This window comes from Hemitrygon akajei, chromosome 17, assembly GCF_048418815.1.
Source record: "Hemitrygon akajei chromosome 17, sHemAka1.3, whole genome shotgun sequence".
NCBI lineage: Eukaryota > Metazoa > Chordata > Chondrichthyes > Myliobatiformes > Dasyatidae > Hemitrygon > Hemitrygon akajei.
The window spans coordinates 5,374,899-5,399,878 of NC_133140.1; positions in this window are offsets into that span (position 1 = coordinate 5,374,899).

The window sequence follows — 24,980 nt, forward strand, 5'->3', positions numbered from 1 at the left end:
GTTTATCTTGAGAAAGTTATGGTTCTGAGTTGTATTTGAATATTTTCTATACAGTTCCACCTCAACCTGAATAGTTATGTACATACACCTAACACAAAACTTACAGCATATGGTGTATTGCATTCAGCTCAAAAGAGTATTCATTTCAATTTCACTCAACTGTACTGAGTGATAACTTCATGTAAGCCTAATAATTTATGTTATTATATGGTTGAGAGTTGACTGCAACCACTTTTAAACTTATAGTAAAACTTATTGCATTCAGCTCAAAAGAGTATTCATTTCAATTTCACTCAAGTGTACTGAGTGCTAACTTCATGTAATCGTATTAATTTTTGATATAATATGGTTCAGAGCTGACTGCAACCACTTTTATGTGTGTGTTACTAAACCTATAGAGGTTAGACTGTAATATCGGCTTTTCCACACAATAGTCCTTTAGCGTTTGCAATGCAAAACAAATCTAATTGCATTTCAACAGTAAATGCTATTTTCTAGGTTCCTGAATTCATGTTTATTTTGGGTTTTCCATAGTTCTGAGTTGTAGTTATAAATTTTCTAAACAGTTCCACCTCAATGTGAATACTTATGTGTACACACCTAAGACAAAACGTACAACCTAGTAAGTAATGCACTCTGCATAAAAGAGTGTACATTTCAATTTTACTGGGAAGTACTGAGTGCTTACTTCATGTAAGCCTATTAATTTAACTTTTATGCTTTAGAGTGGACTACAACCAATTTCATGTGTGTGCTACTAAACTGATAGAAGTTACTCTAAGCAATATCTGCTTTTGCACATAATAGACCTTTAGCGTTTGCAAAGCAAAACAAATCTATTTGGATTTCAACAGTAAATGCTATGTTCTAGGTTCCTGAATTCTTGTTTATCTTGAGAACGTTATGGTTCTGAGTTGTATTTGAACATTTTCTATACAGTTCCACCTGAACCGGAATAGTTATGTACATACAGCTAACACAAAACTTACAGAATATGGTGTATTGCATTCAGCTCAAAAGAGTATTCATTTCAATTTCACTCAACTGTACTGAGTGCTAACTTCATGTAAGCCTAATAATTTATGTGATTATATGGGTGAGAGTTGACTGCAACCACTTTTAAACTTATAGTTAGACTAAGTAATAACGGCTTTTCCACACAATAGATCTTCCGCTATTGCAAAGGAGAACAAATGTAATTGCATTTCCACAGATGCTATGTTCTAGGTTCCTGAATTCATGTTTATTTTGGGTATTCCATAGTTCTGAGTTGTAGTTATAAATTTTCTAAACAGTTCCACCTCAATGTGAATACTTATGTATACACACCTAAGTCAAAACGTACAATATATTAAGTAAAGCACTCTGCTTAAAATAGTGTACATTTCAATTTTACTCGGAAGTACTGAGTGCTTACTTCATGTAAGCCTATTAATTTAACTCTTATGCTTTAGAGTGGACTACAACCAATTTCATGTGTGTGCTACTAAACTGATAGAAGTTACTCTAAGCAATATCTGCTTTTGCACATAGGCGTTTAGCGTTTGCAAAGCAAAACAAATCTATTTGCATTTCAGAAGTAAATGCTATGCTCTAGGTTCCTGAATTCATGTTTATTTTGAGAAATCCATGGTTCTGCATTGTAGCTGAACATTTTCTATACAGGTCCACCTCAAACTGAATAGTTATGTACATACACCTAACACAAAACTTACAGCATATGATGAATTGCAATCAGCTCTAAAGAGTATTCATTTCAATTTTACTCAAATGTACTGAGTGCTAACTTAATGTAAGCGTATTAATTTTTGTCATAATATTTTTCAGAGTTGACTGCAACCACTTTTATCTGTGTTTTACTAAACTTGTAGGGGTTAGACTAAGTAATATCAGCTTTTGCAGACAATAGAACTGCGTTTGCAAAGCAAAACAAATCTATTTGGATTTCAACAGTAATTGCTATGTTCTAGGTTCCTGAATTCATGTTTATCTTGAGAAAGTTATGGTTCTGAGTTGTATTTGAACATTTTCTATTCTGTTCCAACTCAACCTGAATACCTATGTACATACAGCTAACACAAAACTTACAGCATATGGTGTATTGCATTCAGCTCAAAAGAGTATTCATTTCAATTTCACTCAACTGTACTGAGTGCTAACTTCATGTAAGCCTAATAATTTAAATTATTATATGGGTGAGAGTTGACTGCAACCACTTTTAAACTTATAGTTAGACTAAGTAATAACGTCTTTTCCACACAATAGATCGTCAGCATTTGCAAAGGAGAACAAATGTAATTGCATTTCCACAGATGCTATGTTCTAGGTTCCTGAATTCATGTTTATTTTGGGTATTCCATAGTTCTGAGTTGTAGTTATAAATTTTCAAAACAGTTCCACCTCAATGTGAATACTTATGTATACACACCTAAGACAAAACGTACAATATAGTAAGTAAAGCACTCTGCTTAAAAGAGTGTACATTTCAATTTTACTCGTAAGTACTGAGTGCTTACTTCATGTAAGCCTATTAATTTAACTTTTATGCTTTAGAGTGGACTACAACCAATTTCATGTGTGTGCTACTAAACTGATAGAAGTTACTCTAAGCAATATCTGCTTTTGCACATAATAGACCTTTAGCGTTTGCAAAGCAAAACAAATCTATTTGGATTTCGACATTAAATGCTATGTTCTAGGTTCCTGAATTCATACTTATCTTGAGAAAGTTATGGTTCTGAGTTGTATTTGAACATTTTCTATACAGTTCCACCGAAACCTGAATAGTTATGTGCATACACCTAACACAAAACTTACAGCATATGGTGTATTGCATTCAGCTCAAAAGAGTATTCATTTCAATTTCACTCAACTGTACTGAGTGATAACTTCATGTAAGCCTAATAATTTATGTTATTATATGGTTGAGAGTTGACTGCAACCACTTTTAAACTTATAGTAAAACTTATTGCATTCAGCCTCCATTGAGTAATCATTTCAATTTCACTCAAGTGTACTGAGTGCTAACTTCATGTAATCGTATTAATTTTTGATATAATATGGTTCAGAGCTGACTGCAACCACTTTTATGTGTGTGTTACTAAACCTATAGAGGTTAGACTAAGTAATATCGGCTTTTCCACACAATAGTCCTTTAGCGTTTGCAATGCAAAACAAATCTAATTGCATTTCAACAGTAAATGCTATTTTCTAGGTTCCTGAATTCATGTTTATTATGAGAAAGTTATGGTTCTGAGTTGTTTTTGAACATTTTCTCTACAGTTCCACCTCAACCTGAATAGTTATGTACATACACCTAACACAAAACTTGCAGCATATGGTGTATTGCATTCAGCTCAAAAGAGTATTCATTTCAATTTTACTCAAATGTACTTACTAACCAGGTAAACCTATTAAGTTTTTGTTATCATATGGTTCAGAGTTGATTGCAACCACTTTTATGTGTATGTTACTAAACTTCTAGCGGTTGGACTAAGTAATATCAGCTTTTGCAGTCAATAGAACTACTGCGTTTGCAAAGCAAAACAAATCTAATTGCATTTCAACAGTAAATGCTATGTTCCCGGTTCCTGAATTCATGTTTATTTTGGTTATTCCATAGTTCTGAGTTGTAGTTATAAATTTTCTAAACAGTTCCACCTCAATGTGAATACTTATGTATACACACCTAAGACAAAACGTACAATATAGTAAGTAAAGCACTCTGCTTGAAAGAGTGTACATTTCAATTTTACTCGGAAGTACTGAGTGCTTACTTCATGTAAGCCTATTAATTTAATTTTTATGCTTTAGAGTGGACTGCAACCAATTTCATGTGTGTGCTACTAATCTGATAGAAGTTACTCTAAGCAATATCTGCTTTTGCACATATTAGACCTTTAGGGTTTGCAAAGCAAAACAAATATATTTGGATTTCAACAGTAAATGCTATGTTCTAGGTTCCTGAATTCATATTTATCTTGAGAAAGTTATGGTTCTGAGTTGTATTTGAACATTTTCTATACAGTTCCACCTCAACCTGAATAGTTATGTACATACACCTAACACAAATACCGCATATGGTGTATTGCATTCAGCTCAAAAGAGTATTCATTTCAATTTCACTCAACTGTACTGAATGATAACTTCATGTAAGCCTAATAATTTATGTTATTATATGGTTGAGAGTTGACTGCAACCACTTTTAAACTTATAGTAAAACTTATTGCATTCAGCTGAAAAGAGTATTCATTCAATTTCACTCAAGTGTACTGAGTGCTAACTTCATGTAATCGTATTAATTTTTGTTATAATATGGTTCAGAGCTGACTGCAACCACTTTTATGTGTGTGTTACTAAACCTATGGAGGTTAGACTAAGTAATATCGGCTTTTCCACACAATAGCCCTTTAGCGTTTGCAATGCAAAACAAATCTAATTGCATTTCAACAGTAAATGCTATTCTCTAGGTTCCTGAATTCATGTTTATTTTGGGTATTCCATAGTTCTGAGTTGTAGTTATAAATCTTCTAAATAGTTCCACCTCAATGTGAATACTTATGTATACACACCTAAGACAGAACGTACAATATATTAAGTAAAGCACTCTGCTTAAAAGAGTGTACATTTCAATTTTACTCGAAAGTACTGAGAGCTTACTTCATGTAAGCCTATTGATTTAACTTTTATGCTTTAGAGTGGACTACAACCAATTTCATGTGTGTGTTACTAAACCTATAGAGGTTAGACTAAGTAATATCAGCCTTTGCAGACAATAGAACTTCTGCGTTTGCAAAACAAAACAAATCTATTTGGATTTCAACAGTAATTGCTATGTTCTAGGTTCCTGAATTCATGTTTATCTTGAGAAAGTTATGGTTCTGAGTTGTATTTGAATATTTTCTATACAGTTCCACCTCAACCTGAATAGTTATGTACATACACCTAACAGAAAACTTACAGCATATGATGTATCACATGCAGCACAAAAGAGTATTCATTTCAATTTTACTGAAATGTACTGAGTGCTAACTTCAGGTAAGCCTATTAATTTCTGTTATCATATGGTTCAGAGTTGACTGCAGCCACTTTTATGTGTGTGTTACTAAACCTATAGAGGTTAGACTAAGTATAATATCGGGTTTTCCACACAATGGACCTTTAGCGTTAGCAATGCAAAACAAATCTAATTGCATTTCAACAGTAAATGCTATTTTCTAGGTTCCTGAATTCATGTTTATTTTGGGTTTTCCAGAGTTCTGAGTTGTAGTTATAAATTTTCTAAACAGTTCCACCTCAATGTGAATACTTATGTATACACACCTAAGTCAAAACGTACAATATATTAAGTAAAGCACTCTGCTTAAAATAGTGTACATTTCAATTTTACTCGGAAGTACTGAGTGCTTACTTCATGTAAGCCTATTAATTTAACTCTTATGCTTTAGAGTGGACTACAACCGATTTCATGTGTGTGCTACTAAACTGATAGAAGTTACTCTAAACAATATCTGCTTTTGCACATAATAGACCTTTAGCGTTTGCAAAGCAAAACAAATCTATTTGGATTTCAACAGTAAATGCTATGTTCTAGGTTCCTGAATTCTTGTTTATCTTGAGAACGTTATGGTTCTGAGTTGTATTTGAACATTTTCTATACAGTTCCACCTGAACCGGAATAGTTATGTACATACAGCTAACACAAAACTTACAGAATATGGTGTATTGCATTCAGCTCAAAAGAGTATTCATTTCAATTTCACTCAAGTGTACTGAGTGCTAACTTCATGTAATCGTATTAATTTTTGATATAATATGGTTCAGAGCTGACTGCAACCACTTTTATGTGTGTGTTACTAAACCTATAGAGGTTAGACTAAGTAATATCGGCTTTTCCACACAATAGTCCTTTAGCGTTTGCAATGCAAAACAAATCTAATTGCATTTCAACAGTAAATGCTATTTTCTAGGTTCCTGAATTCATGTTTATTATGAGAAAGTTATGGTTCTGAGTTGTTTTTGAACATTTTCTCTACAGTTCCACCTCAACCTGAATAGTTATGTACATACACCTAACACAAAACTTGCAGCATATGGTGTATTGCATTCAGCTCAAAAGAGTATTCATTTCAATTTTACTCAAGTGTACTGAGTGCTAACTTCAGGTAAGCCTAATAATTTATGTTATTATATGGTTCAGAGTTGACTGCAACCACTTTTATGTGTGTTTTACTAAACTTGTAGGGGTTAGACTAAGTAATATCAGCTTTTGCAGGCAATAGAACTTCTGCGTTTGCAAAGCAAAACAAATCTATTTGGATTTCAACAGTAATTGCTATGTTCTAGGTTCCTGAATTCATGTTTATCTTGAGAAAGTTATGGTTCTGAGTTGTATTTGAACATTTTCTATACAGTTCCACCTCAACCTGAATAGTTATGTACATACACCTAACACAAAACTTACAGCATATGGTGTATTGTATTCATCTCAAAAGAGTTTTAATTTCAATTTCACTCAACTGTACTGAGTGATAACTTCATGTAAGCCTAATAATTTATGTTATTATATGGTTGAGAGTTGACTGCAACCACTTTTAAACTTATGGTAAAACTTATTGCATTCAGCTGAAAAGAGTATTCATTCAATTTCACTCAAGTGTACTGAGTGCTAACTTCATGTAATCGTATTAATTTTTGTTATAATATGGTTCAGAGCTGACTGCAACCACTTTTATGTGTGTGTTACTAAACCTATAGAGGTTAGACTAAGTAATATCGGCTTTTCCACACAATAGCCCTTTAGCGTTTGCAATGCAAAACAAATCTAATTGCATTTCAACAGTAAATGCTATTCTCTAGGTTCCTGAATTCATGTTTATTTTGGGTATTCCATAGTTCTGAGTTGTAGTTATAAATCTTCTAAATAGTTCCACCTCAATGTGAATACTTATGTATACACACCTAAGACAGAACGTACAATATATTAAGTAAAGCACTCTGCTTAAAAGAGTGTACATTTCAATTTTACTCGAAAGTACTGAGAGCTTACTTCATGTAAGCCTATTGATTTAACTTTTATGCTTTAGAGTGGACTACAACCAATTTCATGTGTGTGTTACTAAACCTATAGAGGTTAGACTAAGTAATATCAGCCTTTGCAGACTATAGAACTTCTGCGTTTGCAAAGCAAAACAAATCTAATTGCATTTCAACAGTAAATGCTATGTTCCCGGTTTATGAATTCATGTTTATTTTGAGAAAGTTATGGTTATGAGTTGTATTTGAACATTTCCTATACAGTTCCACCTCACCCTGAGTAGTTATGTACACATCCATAACTCAAAATGCATAGAATAGAAATTAATGCATTCTGCTGAATGGAGATTGTAGAGATGAATTTTGCTGGAAAATGCTATGTGATAACTTGGTGTAAACTTAATTATTTTACTTACCATATGATTTAGAGTAGTATGCAACCAATTTTATGAGTGTACTACCAATTTTCCAAAGTTACTTTTAGTAACATCACCTTTTTTACACAATGGAACATGAGCGTTTACAGAACTAAACAAAGATATTGGCTGTTCCACTCTAAATGTTATGAGGTAGTTTCCTGAATTCATCTTGCATTTGGGTGTTCCATGGCACTGAGAAGGATACATGCAATATTGATACAGTTCTATCTCACCCTGAGTAGTTATGTACACATGTATAACTCAAAATGCATAGAATAGAAAGTAATGTATTCAGCTCAATGGAGTGCAGAGTTGAATTTTGCTCAAAACTACTATGTGATAACTTGATGTAAACCGAATTATTTTACTTACCATATGATTTAGAGTAGTATGCAACCAATTTTATGAGTGTGCTACCAATGTTCGAGAAGTTACTTTTAGTAACATCACCTTTTTTACACAATGGAACATTATCGTTTACAGAACTAAACAAGGATATTGTCTGTTCCACTCTAAATGTTATGAGGTAGTTCCCTGAAATCACCTTGCTTTTGCGTATTCCATGGCTCTGAGTAGGATACATGCAATGTTTATACAGTTCCACCTCACCCTGAGTAGTAATGCACACATCCATAACTCAAAATGCATAGAATAGAAAGTGATGCATTCAGCTGATTAGAGTGTAGAGATGAACCTTGCTGGAAACTACTAAGTGATAACTTGATGAAAACCAAATTATTTTAATTACCACATGATTTAGGGTAGTATGCAACCAATTCAATGACTGTGTTACCAATGTTCGAGTAGTTACTTTTAGTAACATCACCTTTTTTACACAATGGAACATTATCGTTTACAGAACTAAACAAAGATATTGGCTATGCCACTCTAAATGTTACGAGGTAGTTTCCTGAATTCACCTTGCATTTCAGTATTTCATGGCTCTGGGTAGTATACATGCAATGTTTATACAGTTCCACCTCACCCTCAGTAGTTATGTACACGTCCATAACTCAAAATGCATAGAATAGAAATTAATGCATTCTGCTGAATGGAGATTGTAGAGTTGAATTTTGCTGGAAAATGTTATGTGATAACTTGTTGTAAACCGAATTATTTCACTTACATATGATTTAGAGTAGTATGCAAACAATTTTATGAGTGTGCTACCAATGTTCGAGAAGTTACTTTTAGTAACATCACCTTTTTTACACAATGGAACATTATCGTTTACAGAACTAAACAAAGATATTGGCTATGCCACTCTAAATGTTATGAGATAGTTTCCTGAATTCACTTTGCATTTGAGTATTCCATGGCTCTGAGTAGGATACATGCAATATTTATACAGTTCCACCTCATCCTGAGTAGTTATGTACACATCCGTAACTCAAAATGCATAGAATATAAAGTAATGAATTCATGTGAATGGAGTGCAGAGTTGAATTTTGCTGAAAACTACTATGTGATAATTTGATGTAAACTGAATTATTTCACTTACATATGATTTAGAGTAGTATGCAAACAATTTTATGAGTGTGCTACCAATGTTCGATTAGTTACTTTTAGTAACATCACCTTTTTTACACAATGGAACATTATCGTTTACAGAACTAAAAAAGGATATTGACTGTTCCACTCTAAATGTTATGAGGTAGCTTCCTGAATTCACCTTGCATTTTAGAACTCCATGGCTCTGAGAAGGATACATGCAATATTTATACAGTTCCACCTCACCCTGAGTAGTAATGCACACATCCATAACTCAAAATGCATAGAATAGAAAGTGATGCATTCAGCTGATTAGAGTGTAGAGATGAACCTTGCTGGAAACTACTAAGTGATAACTTGATGAAAACCTAATTATTTTAATTACCACATGATTTAGGGTAGTATGCAACCAATTTTATGACTGTGTTACCAATGTTCGAGTAGTTACTTTTAGTAACATCACGTTTTTTAGACAATGGAACATTAGCGTTTACAGAACTAAAGAAAGATATTGGCTATGCCACTCTAAATGTTATGAGGTAGTTTCCTGAATTCACCTTGCATTTGAGTATTCCATGGCTCTGAGTAGGATACATGCAATATTTATACAGTTCCACCTCACCCTGAGTAGTTATGTACACATCCATAACTCAAAATGCATAGAATAGAAATTAATGCATTCTGCTGAATGGAGATTGTAGAGATGAATTTTGCTGGAAAATGCTATGTGATAACTTGTTGTAAACCGAATTATTTCACTTACCATATGATTTAGAGTAGTATGCAAACAATTTTATGAGTGTGCTACCAATGTTCGAGAAGTTACTTTTGGTAACATCATTTATTTTACACAATGGAACATTATCGTTTACAGAACTAAAAAAGGATATTGTCTGTTCCACTCTAAATGTTATGAGGTAGCTTCCTGAATTCACCTTGCATTTCAGTATTTCATGGCTCTGAGTAGGATACATGCAATGTGTATACAGTTCCACCTCACCCTGAGTAGTTATGTACACATCCATAACTCAAAATGCATATAATAGAAAGTAATGAATTCATGTCAATGGAGTGCAGAGTTGAATTTTGCTGAAAAGTACTATGTGATAATTTGATGTAACCCGAATTATTTTACTTACCATATGATTTATAGTAGTATGCAACCAATTTTATGAGTGTGCTACCAATGTTCGAGAAGTTACTTTTAGAAACTGCAACTTTTTTACACAATGGAACATTACCGTTTACAGACTTAAACAAAGATATTTACTGGTCCACACTAAATGTTAAGAGGTAGCTTCCTGAATTCACCTTGCATTTCAGTATTTCATGGCTCTGAGTAGTATACATGCAATGTTTATACAGTTCCACCTCACCCTGAGTAGTTATGTACACGTCCATAACTCAAAATGCATAGAATAGAAATTAATGCATTCTGCTGAATGGAGATTGTAGAGATGAATTTTGCTGAAAAGTACTATGTGATAACTTGATGTAAACCGAATTATTTTACTTACCATATGATTTAGAGTGGTATGCAACCAATTTTATGAGTGTGCTACTAATGTTCGAGAAGTTACTTTTAGTAACATCACTTATTTTACACAATGGAACATTATCGTTTACAGAACTAAACAAGGATATTGTCTGTTCCACTCTAAATGTTATGAGGTAGCTTCCTGAATTCACCTTGCATTTCAGTATTTCATGGCTCTGAGTAGGATACATGCAATGTTTATACAGTTCCACCTCACCCTGAGTAGTTATGTACACATCCATAACTCAAAATGCATAGAATAGAAAGTGATGCATTCAGCTGATTAGAGTGTAGAGATGAACCTTGCTGGAAACTACTAAGTGATAACTTGATGAAAACCAAATTATTTTAATTACCACATGATTTAGGGTAGTATGCAACCAATTTTATGACTGTGTTACCAATGTTCGAGTAGTTACTTTTAGTAACATCACGGTTTTTAGACAATGGAACATTAGCGTTTACAGAACTAAAGAAAGATATTGGCTATGCCACTCTAAATGTTATGAGGTAGTTTCCTGAATTCACCTTACATTTGAGTATTCCATGGCTCTGAGTAGGATACATGCAATTTTTATACAGTTCCACCTCACCCAGAGTAGTTATGTACACATCCATAACTCAAAATGCATAGAATAGAAAGTAATGTATTCAGCTCAATGCAGTGCAGAGTAGAATTTTGTTGAAAAGTACTGTGATAACTTGATGTAAACCGAATTATTTTACTTACCATATGATTTAGAGTGCTCTGCAACCAATTTTATGAGTGTGCTACCAATGTTCGATTTGCTACTTTTAGTAACATCAACTTTTTTACACAATGGAACATTATCGTTTTCAGAACTAAAAAAGGATATTGACTATTCCACTCTAAATGTTATGAGGTAGCTTCCTGAATTCACCTTGCATTTTAGAATTCCATGGCTCTGTGCAGGATACATGCAATATTTATACAGATCCACCTCACCCTGAGTAGTTATGTACACATCCATAACTCAAAATGCATAGAATAGAAAGTAATGCATTCTGGTCTATTGTGTGTAGAGATGCATTTTGCTGGAAACTAGTATGTGATAACTTGATGTAAACTTAATTATTTTACTTACCATATGATTTAGAGTAGTATGCAACCAATTTTATGAGTGTACTACCAATTTTCCAGAAGTTACTTTTAGTAACATCACCTTTTTTACACAATGGAACATGAGCGTTTACAGAACTAAACAAAGATATTGGCTGTTCCACTCTAAATGTTATGAGGTAGTTTCCTGAATTCATCTTGCATTTGGGTGTTCCATGGCACTGAGAAGGATACATGCAATATTGATACAGTTCTATCTCACCCTGAGTAGTTATGTACACATGTATAACTCAAAATGCATAGAATAGAAAGTAATGTATTCAGCTCAATGGAGTGCAGAGTTGAATTTTGCTCAAAACTACTATGTGATAACTTGATGTAAACCGAATTATTTTACTTACCATATGATTTAGAGTAGTATGCAACCAATTTTATGAGTGTGCTACCAATGTTCGAGAAGTTACTTTTAGTAACATCACCTTTTTTACACAATGGAACATTATCGTTTACAGAACTAAACAAGGATATTGTCTGTTCCACTCTAAATGTTATGAGGTAGTTCCCTGAATCACCTTGCTTTTGCGTATTCCATGGCTCTGAGTAGGACACATGCAATGTTTATACAGTTCCACCTCACCCTGAGTAGTAATGCACACATCCATAACTCAAAATGCATAGAATAGAAAGTGATGCATTCAGCTGATTAGAGTGTAGAGATGAACCTTGCTGGAAACTACTAAGTGATAACTTGATGAAAACCTAATTATTTTAATTACCACATGATTTAGGGTAGTATGCAACCAATTCAATGACTGTGTTACCAATGTTCGAGTAGTTACTTTTAGTAACATCACCTTTTTTAGACAATGGAACATTAGCGTTTACAGAACTAAACAAAGATATTGGCTATGCCACTCTAAATGTTATGAGGTAGTTTCCTGAATTCACCTTGCATTTCAGTATTTCATGGCTCTGAGTAGTATACATGCAATGTTTATACAGTTCCACCTCACCCTCAGTAGTTATGTACACGTCCATAACTCAAAATGCATAGAATAGAAATTAATGCATTCTGCTGAATGGAGATTGTAGAGTTGAATTTTGCTGGAAAATGTTATGTGATAACTTGTTGTAAACCGAATTATTTCACTTACATATGATTTAGAGTAGTATGCAAACAATTTTATGAGTGTGCTACCAATGTTCGAGAAGTTACTTTTAGTAACATCACCTTTTTTACACAATGGAACATTATCGTTTACAGAACTAAACAAAGATATTGGCTATGCCACTCTAAATGTTATGAGGTAGTTTCCTGAATTCACTTTGCATTTGAGTATTCCATGGCTCTGAGTAGGATACATGCAATATTTATACAGTTCCACCTCACCCTCAGTAGTTATGTACACATCCATAACTCAAAATGCATAGAATAGAAAGTAATGTATTCAGCTCAATGGAGTGCAGAGTAGAATTTTGCTGAAAAGTACTATGTGATAACGATGTAAAACGAATTATTTTACTTACCATATGATTTAGAGTGCTATGCAACCAATTTTATGAGTCTGCTACCAATGTTCGATTAGTTACTTTTAGTAACATCACCTTTTTTACACAATGGAACATTATCGTTTACAGAACTAAACAAGGATATTGTCTGTTCCACTCTAAATGTTATGAGGTAGTTCCCTGAAATCACCTTGCTTTTGCGTATTCCATGGCTCTGAGTAGGATACATGCAATGTTTATACAGTTCCACCTCACCCTGAGTAGTAATGCACACATCCATAACTCAAAATGCATAGAATAGAAAGTGATGCATTCAGCTGATTAGAGTGTAGAGATGAACCTTGCTGGAAACTACTAAGTGATAACTTGATGAAAACCAAATTATTTTAATTACCACATGATTTAGGGTAGTATGCAACCAATTCAATGACTGTGTTACCAATGTTCGAGTAGTTACTTTTAGTAACATCACCTTTTTTACACAATGGAACATTATCGTTTACAGAACTAAACAAAGATATTGGCTATGCCACTCTAAATGTTACGAGGTAGTTTCCTGAATTCACCTTGCATTTCAGTATTTCATGGCTCTGGGTAGTATACATGCAATGTTTATACAGTTCCACCTCACCCTCAGTAGTTATGTACACGTCCATAACTCAAAATGCATAGAATAGAAATTAATGCATTCTGCTGAATGGAGATTGTAGAGTTGAATTTTGCTGGAAAATGTTATGTGATAACTTGTTGTAAACCGAATTATTTCACTTACATATGATTTAGAGTAGTATGCAAACAATTTTATGAATGTGCTACCAATGTTCGAGAAGTTACTTTTAGTAACATCACCTTTTTTACACAATGGAACATTATCGTTTACAGAACTAAACAAGGATATTGTCTGTTCCACTCTAAATGTTATGAGGTAGCTTCCTGAATTCACCTTGCATTTGAGTATTCCATGGCTCTGAGTAGGATACATGCAATATTTATACAGTTCCACCTCACCCTGAGTAGTTATGTACACATCCATAACTCAAAATGCATAGAATAGAAATTAATGCATTCTGCTGAATGGAGATTGTAGAGATGAATTTTGCTGGAAAATGCTATGTGATAACTTGTTGTAAACCGAATTATTTCACTTACCATATGATTTAGAGTAGTATGCAAACAATTTTATGAGTGTGCTACCAATGTTCGAGAAGTTACTTTTGGTAACATCATTTATTTTACACAATGGAACATTATCGTTTACAGAACTAAAAAAGGATATTGTCTGTTCCACTCTAAATGTTATGAGGTAGCTTCCTGAATTCACCTTGCATTTCAGTATTTCATGGCTCTGAGTAGGATACATGCAATGTGTATACAGTTCCACCTCACCCTGAGTAGTTATGTACACATCCATAACTCAAAATGCATATAATAGAAAGTAATGAATTCATGTCAATGGAGTGCAGAGTTGAATTTTGCTGAAAAGTACTATGTGATAATTTGATGTAACCCGAATTATTTTACTTACCATATGATTTATAGTAGTATGCAACCAATTTTATGAGTGTGCTACCAATGTTCGAGAAGTTACTTTTAGAAACTTCAACTTTTTTACACAATGGAACATTACCGTTTACAGACTTAAACAAAGATATTTACTGGTCCACACTAAATGTTAAGAGGTAGCTTCCTGAATTCACCTTGCATTTCAGTATTTCATGGCTCTGAGTAGTATACATGCAATGTTTATACAGTTCCACCTCACCCTGAGTAGTTATGTACACGTCCATAACTCAAAATGCATAGAATAGAAATTAATGCATTCTGCTGAATGGAGATTGTAGAGATGAATTTTGCTGAAAAGTACTATGTGATAACTTGATGTAAACCGAATTATTTTACTTACCATATGATTTAGAGTGGTATGCAACCAATTTTATGAGTGTGCTACTAATGTTCGAGAAGTTACTTTTAGTAACATCACTTATTTTACACAATGGAACATTATCGTTTACAGAACTAAACAAGGATATTGTCTGTTCCACTCTAAATGTTATGAGGTAGCTTCCTGAATTCACCTTGCATTTCAGTATTTCATGGCTCTGAGTAGGATACATGCAATGTTTATACAGTTCCACCTCACCCTGAGTAGTTATGTACACATCCATAACTCAAAATGCATAGAATAGAAAGTGATGCATTCAGCTGATTAGAGTGTAGAGATGAACCTTGCTGGAAACTACTAAGTGATAACTTGATGAAAACCAAATTATTTTAATTACCACATGATTTAGGGTAGTATGCAACCAATTTTATGACTGTGTTACCAATGTTCGAGTAGTTACTTTTAGTAACATCACGGTTTTTAGACAATGGAACATTAGCGTTTACAGAACTAAAGAAAGATATTGGTTATGCCACTCTAAATGTTATGAGGTAGTTTCCTGAATTCACCTTACATTTGAGTATTCCATGGCTCTGAGTAGGATACATGCAATTTTTATACAGTTCCACCTCACCCAGAGTAGTTATGTACACATCCATAACTCAAAATGCATAGAATAGAAAGTAATGTATTCAGCTCAATGCAGTGCAGAGTAGAATTTTGTTGAAAAGTACTGTGATAACTTGATGTAAACCGAATTATTTTACTTACCATATGATTTAGAGTGCTCTGCAACCAATTTTATGAGTGTGCTACCAATGTTCGATTTGCTACTTTTAGTAACATCAACTTTTTTACACAATGGAACATTATCGTTTTCAGAACTAAAAAAGGATATTGACTATTCCACTCTAAATGTTATGAGGTAGCTTCCTGAATTCACCTTGCATTTTAGAATTCCATGGCTCTGTGCAGGATACATGCAATATTTATACAGATCCACCTCACCCTGAGTAGTTATGTACACATCCATAACTCAAAATGCATAGAATAGAAAGTAATGCATTCTGGTCTATTGTGTGTAGAGATGCATTTTGCTGGAAACTAGTATGTGATAACTTGATGTAAACTTAATTATTTTACTTACCATATGATTTAGAGTAGTATGCAACCAATTTTATGAGTGTACTACCAATTTTCCAGAAGTTACTTTTAGTAACATCACCTTTTTTACACAATGGAACATGAGCGTTTACAGAACTAAACAAAGATATTGGCTGTTCCACTCTAAATGTTATGAGGTAGTTTCCTGAATTCATCTTGCATTTGGGTGTTCCATGGCACTGAGAAGGATACATGCAATATTGATACAGTTCTATCTCACCCTGAGTAGTTATGTACACATGTATAACTCAAAATGCATAGAATAGAAAGTAATGTATTCAGCTCAATGGAGTGCAGAGTTGAATTTTGCTCAAAACTACTATGTGATAACTTGATGTAAACCGAATTATTTTACTTACCATATGATTTAGAGTAGTATGCAACCAATTTTATGAGTGTGCTACCAATGTTCGAGAAGTTACTTTTAGTAACATCACCTTTTTTACACAATGGAACATTATCGTTTACAGAACTAAACAAGGATATTGTCTGTTCCACTCTAAATGTTATGAGGTAGTTCCCTGAATCACCTTGCTTTTGCGTATTCCATGGCTCTGAGTAGGACACATGCAATGTTTATACAGTTCCACCTCACCCTGAGTAGTAATGCACACATCCATAACTCAAAATGCATAGAATAGAAAGTGATGCATTCAGCTGATTAGAGTGTAGAGATGAACCTTGCTGGAAACTACTAAGTGATAACTTGATGAAAACCTAATTATTTTAATTACCACATGATTTAGGGTAGTATGCAACCAATTCAATGACTGTGTTACCAATGTTCGAGTAGTTACTTTTAGTAACATCACCTTTTTTAGACAATGGAACATTAGCGTTTACAGAACTAAACAAAGATATTGGCTATGCCACTCTAAATGTTATGAGGTAGTTTCCTGAATTCACCTTGCATTTCAGTATTTCATGGCTCTGAGTAGTATACATGCAATGTTTATACAGTTCCACCTCACCCTCAGTAGTTATGTACACGTCCATAACTCAAAATGCATAGAATAGAAATTAATGCATTCTGCTGAATGGAGATTGTAGAGTTGAATTTTGCTGGAAAATGTTATGTGATAACTTGTTGTAAACCGAATTATTTCACTTACATATGATTTAGAGTAGTATGCAAACAATTTTATGAGTGTGCTACCAATGTTCGAGAAGTTACTTTTAGTAACATCACCTTTTTTACACAATGGAACATTATCGTTTACAGAACTAAACAAAGATATTGGCTATGCCACTCTAAATGTTATGAGGTAGTTTCCTGAATTCACTTTGCATTTGAGTATTCCATGGCTCTGAGTAGGATACATGCAATATTTATACAGTTCCACCTCACCCTCAGTAGTTATGTACACATCCATAACTCAAAATGCATAGAATAGAAAGTAATGTATTCAGCTCAATGGAGTGCAGAGTAGAATTTTGCTGAAAAGTACTATGTGATAACGATGTAAAACGAATTATTTTACTTACCATATGATTTAGAGTGCTATGCAACCAATTTTATGAGTCTGCTACCAATGTTCGATTAGTTACTTTTAGTAACATCACCTTTTTTACACAATGGAACATTATCGTTTACAGAACTAAACAAGGATATTGTCTGTTCCACTCTAAATGTTATGAGGTAGTTCCCTGAAATCACCTTGCTTTTGCGTATTCCATGGCTCTGAGTAGGATACATGCAATGTTTATACAGTTCCACCTCACCCTGAGTAGTAATGCACACATCCATAACTCAAAATGCATAGAATAGAAAGTGATGCATTCAGCTGATTAGAGTGTAGAGATGAACCTTGCTGGAAACTACTAAGTGATAACTTGATGAAAACCAAATTATTTTAATTACCACATGATTTAGGGTAGTATGCAACCAATTCAATGACTGTGTTACCAATGTTCGAGTAGTTACTTTTAGTAACATCACCTTTTTTACACAATGGAACATTATCGTTTACAGAACTAAACAAAGATATTGGCTATGCCACTCTAAATGTTACGAGGTAGTTTCCTGAATTCACCTTGCATTTCAGTATTTCATGGCTCTGGGTAGTATACATGCAATGTTTATACAGTTCCACCTCACCCTCAGTAGTTATGTACACGTCCATAACTCAAAATGCATAGAATAGAAATTAATGCATTCTGCTGAATGGAGATTGTAGAGTTGAATTTTGCTGGAAAATGTTATGTGATAACTTGTTGTAAACCGAATTATTTCACTTACATATGATTTAGAGTAGTATGCAAACAATTTTATGAATGTGCTACCAATGTTCGAGAAGTTACTTTTAGTAACATCACCTTTTTTACACAATGGAACATTATCGTTTACAGAACTAAACAAGGATATTGTCTGTTCCACTCTAAATGTTATGAGGTAGCTTCCTGAATTCACCTTGCATTTGAGTATTCCATGGCTCTGAGTAGGATACATGCAATATTTATACAGTTCCACCTCACCCTGAGTAGTTATGTACACATCCATAACTCAAAATGCATAGAATAGAAATTAATGCATTCTGCTGAATGGAGATTGTAGAGATGAATTTTGCTGGAAAATGCTATGTGATAACTTGTTGTAAACCGAATTATTTCACTTACCATATGATTTAGAGTAGTATGCAAACAATTTTATGAGTGTGCTACCAATGTTCGAGAAGTTACTTTTGGTAACATCATTTATTTTACACAATGGAACATTATCGTTTACAGAACTAAAAAAGGATATTGTCTGTTCCACTCTAAATGTTATGAGGTAGCTTCCTGAATTCACCTTGCATTTCAGTATTTCATGGCTCTGAGTAGGATACATGCAATGTGTATACAGTTCCACCTCACCCTGAGTAGTTATGTACACATCCATAACTCAAAATGCATATAATAGAAAGTAATGAATTCATGTCAATGGAGTGCAGAGTTGAATTTTGCTGAAAAGTACTATGTGATAATTTGATGTAACCCGAATTATTTTACTTACCATATGATTTATAGTAGTATGCAACCAATTTTATGAGTGTGCTACCAATGTTCGAGAAGTTACTTTTAGAAACTTCAACTTTTTTACACAATGGAACATTACCGTTTACAGACTTAAACAAAGATATTTACTGGTCCACACTAAATGTTAAGAGGTAGCTTCCTGAATTCACCTTGCATTTCAGTATTTCATGGCTCTGAGTAGTATACATGCAATGTTTATACAGTTCCACCTCACCCTGAGTAGTTATGTACACGTCCATAACTCAAAATGCATAGAATAGAAATTAATGCATTCTGCTGAATGGAGATTGTAGAGATGAATTTTGCTGAAAAGTACTATGTGATAACTTGATGTAAACCGAATTATTTTACTTACCATATGATTTAGAGTGGTATGCAACCAATTTTATGAGTGTGCTACTAATGTTCGAGAAGTTACTTTTAGTAACATCACTTATTTTACACAATGGAACATTATCGTTTACAGAACTAAACAAGGATATTGTCTGTTCCACTCTAAATGTTATGAGGTAGCTTCCTGAATTCACCTTGCATTTCAGTATTTCATGGCTCTGAGTAGGATACATGCAATGTTTATACAGTTCCACCTCACCCTGAGTAGTTATGTACACATCCATAACTCAAAATGCATAGAATAGAAAGTGATGCATTCAGCTGATTAGAGTGTAGAGATGAACCTTGCTGGAAACTACTAAGTGATAACTTGATGAAAACCAAATTATTTTAATTACCACATGATTTAGGGTAGTATGCAACCAATTTTATGACTGTGTTACCAATGTTCGAGTAGTTACTTTTAGTAACATCACGGTTTTTAGACAATGGAACATTAGCGTTTACAGAACTAAAGAAAGATATTGGCTATGCCACTCTAAATGTTATGAGGTAGTTTCCTGAATTCACCTTACATTTGAGTATTCCATGGCTCTGAGTAGGATACATGCAATTTTTATACAGTTCCACCTCACCCAGAGTAGTTATGTACACATCCATAACTCAAAATGCATAGAATAGAAAGTAATGTATTCAGCTCAATGCAGTGCAGAGTAGAATTTTGTTGAAAAGTACTGTGATAACTTGATGTAAACCGAATTATTTTACTTACCATATGATTTAGAGTGCTCTGCAACCAATTTTATGAGTGTGCTACCAATGTTCGATTTGCTACTTTTAGTAACATCAACTTTTTTACACAATGGAACATTATCGTTTTCAGAACTAAAAAAGGATATTGACTATTCCACTCTAAATGTTATGAGGTAGCTTCCTGAATTCACCTTGCATTTTAGAATTCCATGGCTCTGTGCAGGATACATGCAATATTTATACAGATCCACCTCACCCTGAGTAGTTATGTACACATCCATAACTCAAAATGCATAGAATAGAAAGTAATGCATTCTGGTCTATTGTGTGTAGAGATGCATTTTGCTGGAAACTAGTATGTGATAACTTGATGTAAACTTAATTATTTTACTTACCATATGATTTAGAGTAGTATGCAACCAATTTTATGAGTGTACTACCAATTTTCCAGAAGTTACTTTTAGTAACATCACCTTTTTTACACAATGGAACATGAGCGTTTACAGAACTAAACAAAGATATTGGCTGTTCCACTCTAAATGTTATGAGGTAGTTTCCTGAATTCATCTTGCATTTGGGTATTCCATGGCACTGAGAAGGATACATGCAATATTGATACAGTTCTATCTCACCCTGAGTAGTTATGTACACATGTATAACTCAAAATGCATAGAATAGAAAGTAATGTATTCAGCTCAATGGAGTGCAGAGTTGAATTTTGCTCAAAACTACTATGTGATAACTTGATGTAAACCGAATTATTTTACTTACCATATGATTTAGAGTAGTATGCAACCAATTTTATGAGTGTGCTACCAATGTTCGAGAAGTTACTTTTAGTAACATCACCTTTTTTACACAATGGAACATTATCGTTTACAGAACTAAACAAGGATATTGTCTGTTCCACTCTAAATGTTATGAGGTAGTTCCCTGAATCACCTTGCTTTTGCGTATTCCATGGCTCTGAGTAGGACACATGCAATGTTTATACAGTTCCACCTCACCCTGAGTAGTAATGCACACATCCATAACTCAAAATGCATAGAATAGAAAGTGATGCATTCAGCTGATTAGAGTGTAGAGATGAACCTTGCTGGAAACTACTAAGTGATAACTTGATGAAAACCTAATTATTTTAATTACCACATGATTTAGGGTAGTATGCAACCAATTCAATGACTGTGTTACCAATGTTCGAGTAGTTACTTTTAGTAACATCACCTTTTTTAGACAATGGAACATTAGCGTTTACAGAACTAAACAAAGATATTGGCTATGCCACTCTAAATGTTATGAGGTAGTTTCCTGAATTCACCTTGCATTTCAGTATTTCATGGCTCTGAGTAGTATACATGCAATGTTTATACAGTTCCACCTCACCCTCAGTAGTTATGTACACGTCCATAACTCAAAATGCATAGAATAGAAATTAATGCATTCTGCTGAATGGAGATTGTAGAGTTGAATTTTGCTGGAAAATGTTATGTGATAACTTGTTGTAAACCGAATTATTTCACTTACATATGATTTAGAGTAGTATGCAAACAATTTTATGAGTGTGCTACCAATGTTCGAGAAGTTACTTTTAGTAACATCACCTTTTTTACACAATGGAACATTATCGTTTACAGAACTAAACAAAGATATTGGCTATGCCACTCTAAATGTTATGAGGTAGTTTCCTGAATTCACTTTGCATTTGAGTATTCCATGGCTCTGAGTAGGATACATGCAATATTTATACAGTTCCACCTCACCCTCAGTAGTTATGTACACATCCATAACTCAAAATGCATAGAATAGAAAGTAATGTATTCAGCTCAATGGAGTGCAGAGTAGAATTTTGCTGAAAAGTACTATGTGATAACGATGTAAAACGAATTATTTTACTTACCATATGATTTAGAGTGCTATGCAACCAATTTTATGAGTCTGCTACCAATGTTCGATTAGTTACTTTTAGTAACATCACCTTTTTTACACAATGGAACATTATCGTTTACAGAACTAAACAAGGATATTGTCTGTTCCACTCTAAATGTTATGAGGTAGTTCCCTGAAATCACCTTGCTTTTGCGTATTCCATGGCTCTGAGTAGGATACATGCAATGTTTATACAGTTCCACCTCACCCTGAGTAGTAATGCACACATCCATAACTCAAAATGCATAGAATAGAAAGTGATGCATTCAGCTGATTAGAGTGTAGAGATGAACCTTGCTGGAAACTACTAAGTGATAACTTGATGAAAACCAAATTATTTTAATTACCACATGATTTAGGGTAGTATGCAACCAATTCAATGACTGTGTTACCAATGTTCGAGTAGTTACTTTTAGTAACATCACCTTTTTTACACAATGGAACATTATCGTTTACAGAACTAAACAAAGATATTGGCTATGCCACTCTAAATGTTACGAGGTAGTTTCCTGAATTCACCTTGCATTTCAGTATTTCATGGCTCTGGGTAGTATACATGCAATGTTTATACAGTTCCACCTCACCCTCAGTAGTTATGTACACGTCCATAACTCAAAATGCATAGAATAGAAATTAATGCATTCTGCTGAATGGAGATTGTAGAGTTGAATTTTGCTGGAAAATGTTATGTGATAACTTGTTGTAAACCGAATTATTTCACTTACATATGATTTAGAGTAGTATGCAAACAATTTTATGAATGTGCTACCAATGTTCGAGAAGTTACTTTTAGTAACATCACCTTTTTTACACAATGGAACATTATCGTTTACAGAACTAAACAAAGATATTGGCTATGCCACTCTAAATGTTATGAGATAGTTTCCTGAATTCACTTTGCATTTGAGTATTCCATGGCTCTGAGTAGGATACATGCAATATTTATACAGTTCCACCTCATCCTGAGTAGTTATGTACACATCCGTAACTCAAAATGCATAGAATATAAAGTAATGAATTCATGTGAATGGAGTGCAGAGTTGAATTTTGCTGAAAACTACTATGTGATAATTTGATGTAAACTGAATTATTTCACTTACATATGATTTAGAGTAGTATGCAAACAATTTTATGAGTGTGCTACCAATGTTCGATTAGTTACTTTTAGTAACATCACCTTTTTTACACAATGGAACATTATCGTTTACAGAACTAAAAAAGGATATTGACTGTTCCACTCTAAATGTTATGAGGTAGCTTCCTGAATTCACCTTGCATTTTAGAACTCCATGGCTCTGAGAAGGATACATGCAATATTTATACAGTTCCACCTCACCCTGAGTAGTAATGCACACATCCATAACTCAAAATGCATAGAATAGAAAGTGATGCATTCAGCTGATTAGAGTGTAGAGATGAACCTTGCTGGAAACTACTGTGATAACTTGATGAAAACCTAATTATTTTAATTACCACATGATTTAGGGTAGTATGCAACCAATTTTATGACTGTGTTACCAATGTTCGAGTAGTTACTTTTAGTAACATCACGTTTTTTAGACAATGGAACATTAGCGTTTACAGAACTAAAGAAAGATATTGGCTATGCCACTCTAAATGTTATGAGGTAGTTTCCTGAATTCACCTTGCATTTGAGTATTCCATGGCTCTGAGTAGGATACATGCAATATTTATACAGTTCCACCTCACCCTGAGTAGTTATGTACACATCCATAACTCAAAATGCATAGAATAGAAATTAATGCATTCTGCTGAATGGAGATTGTAGAGATGAATTTTGCTGGAAAATGCTATGTGATAACTTGTTGTAAACCGAATTATTTCACTTACCATATGATTTAGAGTAGTATGCAAACAATTTTATGAGTGTGCTACCAATGTTCGAGAAGTTACTTTTGGTAACATCATTTATTTTACACAATGGAACATTATCGTTTACAGAACTAAAAAAGGATATTGTCTGTTCCACTCTAAATGTTATGAGGTAGCTTCCTGAATTCACCTTGCATTTCAGTATTTCATGGCTCTGAGTAGGATACATGCAATGTGTATACAGTTCCACCTCACCCTGAGTAGTTATGTACACATCCATAACTCAAAATGCATATAATAGAAAGTAATGAATTCATGTCAATGGAGTGCAGAGTTGAATTTTGCTGAAAAGTACTATGTGATAATTTGATGTAACCCGAATTATTTTACTTACCATATGATTTAGAGTGGTATGCAACCAATTTTATGAGTGTGCTACTAATGTTCGAGAAGTTACTTTTAGTAACATCACTTATTTTACACAATGGAACATTATCGTTTACAGAACTAAACAAGGATATTGTCTGTTCCACTCTAAATGTTATGAGGTAGCTTCCTGAATTCACCTTGCATTTCAGTATTTCATGGCTCTGAGTAGGATACATGCAATGTTTATACAGTTCCACCTCACCCTGAGTAGTTATGTACACATCCATAACTCAAAATGCATAGAATAGAAAGTGATGCATTCAGCTGATTAGAGTGTAGAGATGAACCTTGCTGGAAACTTCTAAGTGATAACTTGATGAAAACCAAATTATTTTAATTACCACATGATTTAGGGTAGTATGCAACCAATTTTATGACTGTGTTACCAATGTTCGAGTAGTTACTTTTAGTAACATCACGGTTTTTAGACAATGGAACATTAGCGTTTACAGAACTAAAGAAAGATATTGGCTATGCCACTCTAAATGTTATGAGGTAGTTTCCTGAATTCACCTTACATTTGAGTATTCCATGGCTCTGAGTAGGATACATGCAATTTTTATACAGTTCCAC